Source organism: Eurosta solidaginis, chromosome 5 (assembly GCF_040869045.1).
Source record: "Eurosta solidaginis isolate ZX-2024a chromosome 5, ASM4086904v1, whole genome shotgun sequence".
Classification (NCBI taxonomy): Eukaryota; Metazoa; Arthropoda; class Insecta; order Diptera; family Tephritidae; genus Eurosta; species Eurosta solidaginis.
Genome location: NC_090323.1, coordinates 259,589,189 through 259,600,225, shown reverse-complemented (window position 1 = coordinate 259,600,225; position 11,037 = coordinate 259,589,189). Strand labels below are relative to the sequence as shown.

The 11,037-nt window shown below is 38.8% G+C and overlaps 1 long non-coding RNA gene across 1 annotated transcript in view; it reads left to right on the top strand.

Annotated features, from left to right (window-relative positions):
- The first annotated feature begins 3,973 nt into the window (after nt 1-3,973).
- Nucleotides 3,974-11,037, top strand: part of LOC137251710 (uncharacterized) — a 61,958-nt gene continuing 54,894 nt past the window's right edge. The window contains exon 1 of the long non-coding RNA XR_010953319.1: nt 3,974-4,137. This is a non-coding gene — a long non-coding RNA (uncharacterized lncRNA). The remainder of the gene's footprint in view (nt 4,138-11,037) is intronic.

Below are 11,037 nucleotides of genomic sequence, written 5' to 3'. Positions count from 1 at the left end.
TTCAGTGTTATCACAGTGCATCTCAAACTGCTCATACAGTGCATCGCTATCTAACAGCTTCCAAACTGTTTTTTTTTTTTATTTTTTCTATATAACCCGCTGTGCTATTATTCAATTAATCAACTTACTCTCACTATTTTATTAATTTCTTTTTTCCGTCTCTTTATTTTTTACTAAAATGTCTTGCCTATATGCGAACTGTTTGATGAAAAGTGATTCCCATCCCTTCGTGTCATGCTGGCTTTGCGATGGGCTTGCCCATATGAAGTGTGCCGGTTTGTCAGCAAGAGTGGTTGACGCACTCAACGATAGTGATAAGGGAGTTCGTTGGGCCTGTTTGAAATGTAGACCAACTGAGATTGATCTTTTCAAAGTTTTCAAACAGGCTCGCGATGGGTTCTCTGAAATAGGCAGGGAAATTGACGCACTGTCCAAGAAATTCACCCAGTATGAAAACTTATTTAAGTCTTTCAAATATCCGAATGACTTAACTAACGTAAACATTCCACATAGAAATTGTAATGCCACCTCTAGTGCTCCGACACTCAATGCCGTTGCTGAAGTTCCTCCACCCGTAGTTACATCACCCCCAACTATCGAATTAATAAATCTGGCATCCCCAAGTCCCTTACCAACACAGCCATTTTCATTCAAGGTTTCTTTAACAAAACCTAAAAAATATTCTGCAAAAAAAAATCAGGATCCACAAAACCCTTCTACGGAATCCGAACCGCCGTCTAACAATCTTATTGTTGTCCCTATTTTGTCAAGATTTGATAAAGACACCACAGAAGAGGACCTAAAATCGTACATCATCGCTAAGCTTACATTTGAAAACGTGACAGTTCGAAAATTCAATTTTAACTATCCTAGGGATATTTCGTCTTTTAGGATTGATGTATCCGCACAACATTTTGATACTATATTAAATAATTCTTTTTGGCCGCCCGGTGCTTTTGTGCGGGAATTCGAGCGTAGGCGTAATACTAATTTTTCAAATCTTGCTACACTTCCACATAACAATATTGCATCAAAAAACAGAATGTTAAATCGGTCCTAAATTAGTTTTATCCAAATGTTAGATGTTTAAACACTAAATTAACTGAATTGTATTTGAAATCGTGTAACTGCAATTACAACATTATCGCTTTAACTGAAACTTGATTAAAATCTCATATATTTAACTCCGAGATTCTTTGCCATGATTACCAAATATACAGAAATGACCGCTTGAACAGAATTGGAGGTGGAGTTTTGCTTGCGGTACACTCTTCTGTACCTTCAGCTGAGGTTAATTTACCCATTACTAATTCTACAGAATTCAAATGCATTAGAATCAATCTCTGAATGGGTTGTGTCTATATCGCCGTCTGCTATATCCCACCATCTTCTGATCCTTCGGTGTATATGGATCATATTTCCCTGCTCAAAATTGTTAATTCGTTGTTGAAGCCCATTGATTCGATGATAGTCCTGGGTGACTTTAATCTCTCGCTTGTATTATGGACCATATCTGACCAAGATATTGTACCTATTTCTTCAAACCTGTCCAACAACGAATTTTTAACCGAAATAACTGAACTTTGCCTTAAACAGATAAATATAATTCCTATCATGTTCGGGAGGACCCTTGATTTGGTATTTGTTGACGATACATCAAAATGTACTCTAAGCCGGGGTGAACCTCTTACTGTACCTGAAGACCCTTACCATCCTTCCCTGGAAATAGCATACGAATTCGAAAGAAATTCTCCCAGTAGCATTGCTACTAAATACGACTCTAGTTTCAGATTTCAATTTGCGAAGGCTAATTTTAGTACACTTAATCAAACTTTATCTACAGTGGCTTGGTCCAAATATGGTGTAGATATTGACAAAAATGTTTCTGACTTTTATACCACCATTTACGGTATTTTGGAAAAACACGTACCTAAGCGGAAACGTGTGTCTACCGAACCAGTTCAAATATGGTTCACTAAAGAGCTGAAGTCCTTAAAAAACAGAAAATCGCGCTTCTTCAAATTATACAAAAGGTTGGGCTCTCACTCCGATTACTTGCATTACTCTATTTTGCGTCATAAATATTTTGAATTAAACAAAAAGTGCTCTAATACGTAGATCTGTAAGATGAAAAGGAAAATAACTTGCAATCCGAAAGCTTTCTATGACTTCGTGAACTCTAAACGTAGGGTTAAAGGGTTTCCCTCTGCTTTAAAATACCAGGGTGATTTGTCTAGCGACGATCAAGATATTGCTAACTTCTTTGCACAATTTTTCAAGTCCAACTATTCCACTGAATTTAATACTTTTTCAAATGAATATCCATTTCAGATTAACTCACTTAACACAATTAATATTCCAGAAATATATCCGGATGAAGTTTTTTCATATTTAACGTCTTTGAAAGAATCTTACAAGTACGGTCCTGATTTAATTCCCACTTGTTTTCTTAAAAAATGCGCTGAACACATTTATCAGCCTCTAACTGATTTATTCAATATGTCCCTAAAAAGTGGAGACTTTCCTTCTGCTTGGAAGGAATCTTTTCTCATACCCCTTCACAAAAGTGGTAGTAGGTCGTGTGTAGAGAACTATCGAGGAATAGCAAAGTTGTCGGCCATCCCAAAGTTGTTTGAAGCTATCGTTACCAATCAGCTAACATTTTCCATTTCTACTTTGATTGCAGAACCGCAACACGGATTCTGTAAAGGCAAATCTACCATTACTAATCTACTTGAATTCACAACTCATGCTTCTAAGGGATTTAGAGAAAATCTTCACACAGATGTTATTTGTACTGATTTCAGTAAAGCATTTGACAAAGTATCCCACTCCTTACTTATCTACAAGCTTGGCTTCCAACCTGGTCTCACCCAGTGGATATCGTCGTATCTCTGCGTTCGAACGCAAAAAGTTATTTTTAAAAATACTTTTTCAAATGTCATCGATGTTCCCTCTGGCGTCCCACAAGGCAGCCACCTTGGTCCAATTCTGTTCTTGCTATTTATTAATGATATCTGTACCACTATAAAATATTCCAAAATCTTAATGTATGCTGATGATGTAAAACCTTTTAGGTCTTATGCGTCTATCGAAGAACGTCCCTTGCTCCAAGCGGATCTAAACTGCCTAGTTACTTGGTGCAACGTAAATTCAATGCCGCTGAACCTCAATAAATGCAAATTCATGTGCCTATCTCGAAGATCTTTGCCAACAGCCTCTTACGTAATTAATAATTTTTGTCTGCTATCAGTAAACTATTTTGAGGACTTGGGAGTCACGATAGATGCTAAACTTAGTTTCAACCTTCATATTAATGCCACTGTTATTAAGGCTAGAGGTGTTCTTTCATTCGTGAAACGGTGGCCCAAAGAATTTAGTGACCCTTATGTAACTAAAGCTCTTTTCATCACTTTAGTTAGACCGATACTAGAATACGCATCAATAGTCTGGAATCCATAATATCGAGTTCATGCAGATAGACTTGAATCAATACAAAAGCAATTTCTACTTTTCTCTTTAAGGAAATTTCAGTGGGACTCTGCGTATAATCTTCCACCTTATACTAGTCGGTTGAAGCTTATCAATCTTCCAACTATTGCAAGTCGTATAGAAATGCTAGGCGTTATATTTATGGCTAAACTCCTGAATGGACTGATTTCTAGTCCAGTTCTTTTAAACGAAGTAAATTTTAACGTCCCATCACGGGTGTCAAGACATTACAAACCTCTTCTTTTGATGCAGTGTAGAACTAATTTCGAATCAAATGAACCTTTTCGGTGTTTGTATCATAATTTTAACACACATTCTAATTCATTTGATATAACAGATTCCCTTTTTACCATAAAGAAAACTGTCTTATCCTATCTTAACTCTTAACAAAAAAAAAAAAAAAAAACACAAACCAAATAAATTAAAAATGTTCACTTATTTAACAACGTAGTATGTATATGTATGATTTCTAGCTGTTATGTATAGTACTCAGCTGATGATTTTTATTCTGTAGCTGAGCAGTTTTAGATCTCGACGCTTAACAAACCTCCGCCTATCAACGACTCGGCAATAACAAATCCGTGCGTCATGCGGATGCGCCCCTCGCGCCGGTCGGGCGGGCTTTGGAGGGTATTAATCCGTTGGGTATTATTATTATTATTATTATATGTACAAGTAGATATAGGAAAAGTTAAGACATTTTTATGCCAATTCAGCATAGTGACAAATGTCAATTATAGCAAATATAAAAAATACAGTGGGGTGGACTGTTAAATAAAGTGATTAAATTATAAATAGTTGTTTAATTTAATTATAGTATATAAAAAGATTCAGCTAAAATTCCAACAAGCCCATGGGTAAATGAAAGGAAAAGCAATTATAACTATGAAGTATTTGTTATTATAAACGGTTTATGTAGCTGGCTGAAGCAAAACTTCGATTTCATTGTGTGCGAGGCCTAAGAGGAAGGACTTAACATTTTCTGTAAATTGCCGAAGATTCCGTAAAGTACGTATTTCGGTGGGAAGTAGATTAAAGAGTTTTCGTGAAACAATTGTGAAAAACTTGCTTGAATGTGTGGTTCTGGTCGACGGTGCAACGACTCTAGTTTGTGAGTTTGTCCTCAGGTTATATGTTTCCGACCTCATACTTTGCAGTAGCCACATCTAATGAAAACAATTTTTAAAACTTTGAAATAATACAGGTCCTTGACTGGAAGAATCCCTAGACTTCTAAAAAGTGCTCTCGATGGATGCAGCCGATTAACATTAGATATTTTTCGAACAGCATACTTTTGCAATACTAGTAAGGGCTGGGTTTTGTTAAGGGTGGCACTACCCCAACAGCTGATTCCTTATTTTAATTTAGAATGAAAGACTGCATAATAAACTATTACGAGAAGATTGTTGGAACCGGAAGTTCTTAGATGATAAAGACAACGCAAAGAGGATTGAAGATATTTTTTAGACGGGATATATGGTTACCCCAGCTCATATTCGTATCAACCGTTACACCCAGATACTGAAATTCATCAACATAGTCTATCGTGAAGCAGTTCTTACTACAGGCCACAAGCAAGGCGAAGGTACCGGATTGAAAATCTTGGCACATATTGTCATGTAAAGCAAATCGCTCGCAAATCGCAGAATGAAAAACAATACTTACATCCGGTGGTTTTTTTATATTTAGACTAAAACTCATGAGTTTGGTCTTATTGTTAGCGACGAGCTTATGTTTTGCAAACCAAGTTCTCAGTAGATGTACATCATGGTTTATACTACTTATCAAATCAAGGGTGTTAGGAGAACTATAGGCCATCGCAAGATCATCTGCGAATGCAGTGACTTTCACCAAGAAGGGCACATCAAAAATTGAATTAACATAAATTAAAAATAAGATGGGACCGAGCACGGAGCCTTGTGCAACCCCTCTCGTGATTGGATTAGTTTTCCCCAGCTTTCCGCAAACTCTGACGCACTGTATCCTTTCAGAAAGGTATGATTGAAACCACTTATGTACAAATGCTCGAAAACCGGCATCATATAATTTATTTATTAAAATAGCATGATCTACCGTGTCAAAAGCTTTGGTTATGTCTACGAAAAGACCAGCGCAATTTTTTTATTGTCCAACTCTCGATAAATAAAAGAGCAGGATTCTAGGAGAGCATCTTCAGTAGAGCGGTTTGCTCTAAAACCAAACTGCCTTGGACTAAAAAAAGCTTCTGCTTTCTAGAAACTGCATAATTCGATTTTTAAGAGCTTTTTCAAAGACCTTAGATATAGAGGATAGAAGTGAAATAGGCCTATAGTTATTTTTATCTTCCCTTTTACCCTTTTTAAACACGGGTATACTAATTGCGCATTTCAAGGCATCGGGGAAAATTCCTGTAAAAACACTAGTATTAAATAGATGCTATAGTACGTACAGCAAATTAAGGGCTATGTTTTTAAGAAGTTTATTTGAAATACCATCGTATCCACTAGAGCCAGATTTGCTTAGGATTTTTATTATTGCAAGCAGCTCAGTGCCTGTGAAGGGTTCAAAAATAAAACTGCACCTAGAAATAAATGCGTCACCACTGGACATGATGCACTTGCAGGAAGAAGTATTACATTGACCAACATACACAAAAAAATCATTAAAAATATCAGCAACAACAGAGGGGTCGTCAATCATATTGCCACAATTATTCAGAGCAATAACCCGTTCACTACCAGAGCTATTTCGGTTGATTATGCTATTTACAACTTCCCATTCTTTTTTAGTGTTCCCATGGCAGCTCAACAGTCTACTCCGAAAATAAGTATCTCGGTGCGATTTTATGTCTTTATTTAATTTTTTGCACAACTTTTCGTAACGAGATCGAAGCGCAAGATTTCTTGGATGCTTTCTACACTTAACACCTAACTTATTTTTCAATTTAACACTTTTTAAAAGGGCAGAATGCATCCAGGGTTTAAGCTTGGTTTTGGATTTACGTCGAGCAAAAGTGAAACTAGAGAATTCTATGTGACCATGCAATATATTTATAAACAGAGAGTATGCTTTTGAAATATCCTTCTCAGCGTAGACAACAACCCAATTCTCATAAAGCAGATTTTCATTAAGCATGGAATAGTTTATCATATTCGTTTTTGTATTGCTCGTTAAATCCTTCTTTTTCATATGGAACTCAAGTTTGACACCAGTCATAATGTGATCTGTAATACCTAGCTCCAAATTAATGCCGGTGCACGCACACAAGCTGCTAAGACGGCAAAAAATATGATCCAGATAAGTGCCAGAACAGTTCCTTGTCGGCTCATTTAAGTACGATGTAACACAGTGACTTTCCAATAGTGCTAGGTAGCTTTCAGATACCGCATTATATCTATGTTCAAATCACCTAATATAACTACATCCCTCTCTTTTAAACCATTCAAAAAATCTGAGAACTCTTCCAGAAAGGCCTGACTAGCTTCAGAATGTAACCTATATACACATATTAAGGCTAAAGTTTTTTCACCATTTTTTAGCAAAACTTTCAAATATGAGCCAAATTGGACCACAAATACGATTTTTGTGCATATCTCGATCCTTGCGCCACCTAGCGGCGATTTTTTTTCATAGGTCACTTTCTATTCTTGTATGTATTATGTGTTCCAAATATGAGCCAAATCGGGCCACATATACGATTTTTGTGATATCTCGATCCTTGCGCCACCTAGCGGCGATTTTTTTCATAGGTCGCTTTCTATTCTTGTTGTATTATGTGTTCCAAATATGAGCCAAATCGGGCCACAAATACGATTTTTTTGAATATCACGATCCTTGCGCCACCTAGCGGCGATTTGTTTCATAGGTCGATTTCTTTTCTTGTATGTATTATGTGTTCCATATATGAGCCAAATCGGACCACAAATACGATTTTTGCGAATATCTCGATCCTTGCACCACCTAGCGGCGATTTTTTCTTATTATTGCATTGTCAGCGGGTTCTGAACTATATTCCAAGTTTCAAGCTTGTAGCTTATCGGGAAGTTAGTTAAATTTCAATTACAAAATTTGTTCACAACGGCCGTGCATGCGGCATGCGGCCGTGCGGCCTGCCTGTCAAGTCAAGCTAAATAAAACCGTTTAAAAAGACAGCCTACTAAATTTTTGTGATTGTAGCAGTATAAGTGTGACAAGAAAAAATTTTAATTTAGGTAAATTCGATTATTTAATACGAAAACATTAACACGATGTTTGTGAGTGTACCCAGCTTTTATTAATATAGACGTATGTAATATACGGTAATTGCGGTAGCGTGCTCCGCCTAGCACAATGTATGCCCTGGGTTCGCACCCCGGGCAAAGCAACATCAAAATTTTAGAAATAAGGTTTTTCAATTAGAAGAAAATTTTTCTAAGGGGGTCGCCCCTCGGCAGTGTTTGGCAAGCGCTCCGAGTGTATTTCTGCCATGAAAAACTCTCAGTGAAAACTCATCTACCTTGCAGATGCCGTTCGGAGTCGGCATAAAACATGTAGGTCCCGCCCGTCCAATTTGTAGGGAAAATCAAGAGGAGCACGACGAAGATTGGAAGAGAAGCTCGGCCTTATATCTCTTCGGAGGCTATCGCGCCTTGCATTTATTTATTTTTTTAAGTGGGGTCATCCCTCGGAAATGATTCGTCAAACACTCCGGCTGTATTTCTGCCATGAAAAGCTTCTCAGTGAAAATTCATCTGCCTTGCACCTTGCAGATGCCGTTTGGAATCGACATAAAACATGTAGGCCCAGTTCCGCCAATTTTAAGGAAACATTAAAGGGAGCACTACGTTCGGAGGTTATCGCCCTTGCATTTATTTAATTATTTTTTTATTTATATACAATGATGGAAAAAATAATACGGGCAACTAGTGCAAAATACTAAATAAATTATATAAGCAGAACTTCAATATCTCTCTTCGAATAGTGCACCCTATAAAAATAGTAATTTAAGGTTGTTCTTTTGCGAAAAAGTGAACCAGTAGAAGTTTGGGTTGGAAAAAATAATAGGGACAAAACGTGCTTATTGATATTTTTGCAGTATAAATGGTAAAAACTTCGTTGTTGAAACTTTTTATAACGCCCTATAAAATTGCACTTGTTATGGGCACTTCACTTTTAGAAATGAAGACGCGCCACAACTATTGTTTTCTTAATTATAAATAAGTGCAAACTTTATTATTTATACTTATTGTATATATGTATTAAGAATGTCGCTTTTATTTATTTTGAGGGTTTATTGGAGAGGCTTATAGTGTGGGGGATAGCGAACAACTAACTTAAAGCGGTGACCGCTTAGCGGTCCATCAGACTCCGTTTGGCCGCTTAATTCTTAACTTAAAATAAAGGACGTGTGGCACTCGGGGACTGCCGCGCTAAAGCTATTACATATTATCAACTTATGCAATTATAATATTTATCTTTAACTTTAACTTTAAATTTAACTTTAACTTTAACTTTAACTTTAACTTTAACTCTAACTTTAACTTTATCTTTAACTTTAACTTTAACTTTAACTTTAACTTTAACTTTATTTTTATCTTTAACCTTAACTTTAACTTTAACTTTAACCTTTAATTTAACTTTAAATTTAACTTTTAGTTTAACTAAAATTTTTTTTTTTAACTTTAACATTCACTTTAACTTTAACTTTAACTTCAACTTTAACTTTAACCCCCGCCAGGGTATCGGTCCCCTACCAGGCGCCTTCTCAGGTTGTGGATAGAGGAACACCAACAGTGGAAAAATGGGATTGTGTTGCTCTAAGGGCAACACATCCCAAAGTTTCGGTGGAAGGGCGATAGAATTCCGCCCTAAAATACCCCATCAAGCATCCACAGGATCGAGACCAGTAAGATCCTGCTGACCAGAACTGGAAATATGATTATGAAATGATTGCGACGGGCTGGCGATGACGATAGGCTACTACTTTAATAAGCAAGGGTGACACCTTGCCGAAACGGCTGGTAGGTCAATATCGGCATCATCTCCGTCTCGTTAAAACATTGGCAGGTCTTCAAGTACGCTCGAAGCACGTCGCCATTAAGTTGGTGGTGCAGGCTCAGTTGAGCGAGTCCTGACTAACGCTGTATTCTGGCTCTGTACACAGACCCCCATAAGGACCTGTGTCAACCCACGCATGGCCTCCCTGCTTTTGCAAAGATAACCACGGGAATTGAAGACGGCGACTGCATATCGTGCGGAGATAGCGGCTTGAAGCAGAGACCCAATAGAGCAAATGAACAACAAAATAAAAACAACAAACGCAGATAAAAGTAGAGAAAGCGAGAATGAAAGGGGCGATGAAGCGGTGTTCAAAAAGAGCACTAAAGTGCTGAGATCGCCGGTTTTAACAACCCCCGCTAAAGCGAACTTGTCGGTAATGCCCACACAAGGCATCGAATCGGCGCAAAAGACACAGGCGGCGAAAACACAGCTGCGCGACAACCCCAGCCAGTCAACACCTGCTACTGCAAGGGAAAAAGCGTCGGTCAGTTCACCCAGTGTCGTTGCACAGCGCGCTGTTGGGAAGGAGAAACGTGCGACTCCGCCAAGAGGCTCACTCTCATACACAAGCCTCGAAGGGAAGAGCCAAGACGAGCTGCTGGAGTTCGCGGTATCAGTGTTGCGCGAGATGCAGGAAATCGCTCTCAAGCAGAAGACCGTGTCCAAGGACATAAAAACCGGTATGGCTCTTCTCGAAGAAGTGTTAAGCTGCATGGGATCGTTAAGGACCCAAAAGGTAGATGAGAGCAGAGAATCGGGCCGAAAAAACATGAGGGCACGAACGAGCTCAGATTCCCATTCAGAGGACTTGGAAGCCAAAAAGAAACGAGATGAAAGAACAAATATGCTTTCACAAGGTGAGTTTTGGTCCAATGTAGCGCGCCGGAGGCTGCAACAGCGGGCCCAGCCGGCCAAGCAGGCAACCCCCGTCCAAGCTACTAAAGCTCAAAAACCGGCGAGAAAGAGGAGACAAGCAGCAACTTTTGTGGTAAAACCTGTGGAAGGCAAAAGCTATGCCCAGGTACTAGGGGCCATACGCGGCCAGCTCCGGCCTAATGATACAGGTACGGTGGTACGGTCAGTACGAAAAACCAAATCTGGTAATGTACTGATTGAAACGGCGCGCTGCAGTGACCGGACGGCCTTCAGAGCAGCTATAGGTAGTGCAGTAGGAGATGTCGGTGAAGCACAACAGCTTTTCAAGCAGATGAAGTTGGAAGTACTTGGCATGGACTGTCTCACAACTGAAACAGAAATCCAAGAGGCAATAAGAAGGGAGGTCGGAGAAGAAGAAATCACTAGACCTCTCCGTGTCTCTGTGTTCGCAGCAAACCAAAGAGAACAGAAAATGGCGGTCGTCGAAGTGGACGAGAATATTGGAAACGCCCTACTAAAAAGAGGTAAAATTCCTATCGGATGGATACAGTGCCGAATCAGACAGCGAGCAGAAGTGCAACGCTGCTTTAGGTGTCTCGGCTACGGACACCGGAAGGCTGAATGCAAGGGTTCAGACAGGAGTAGCGCCTG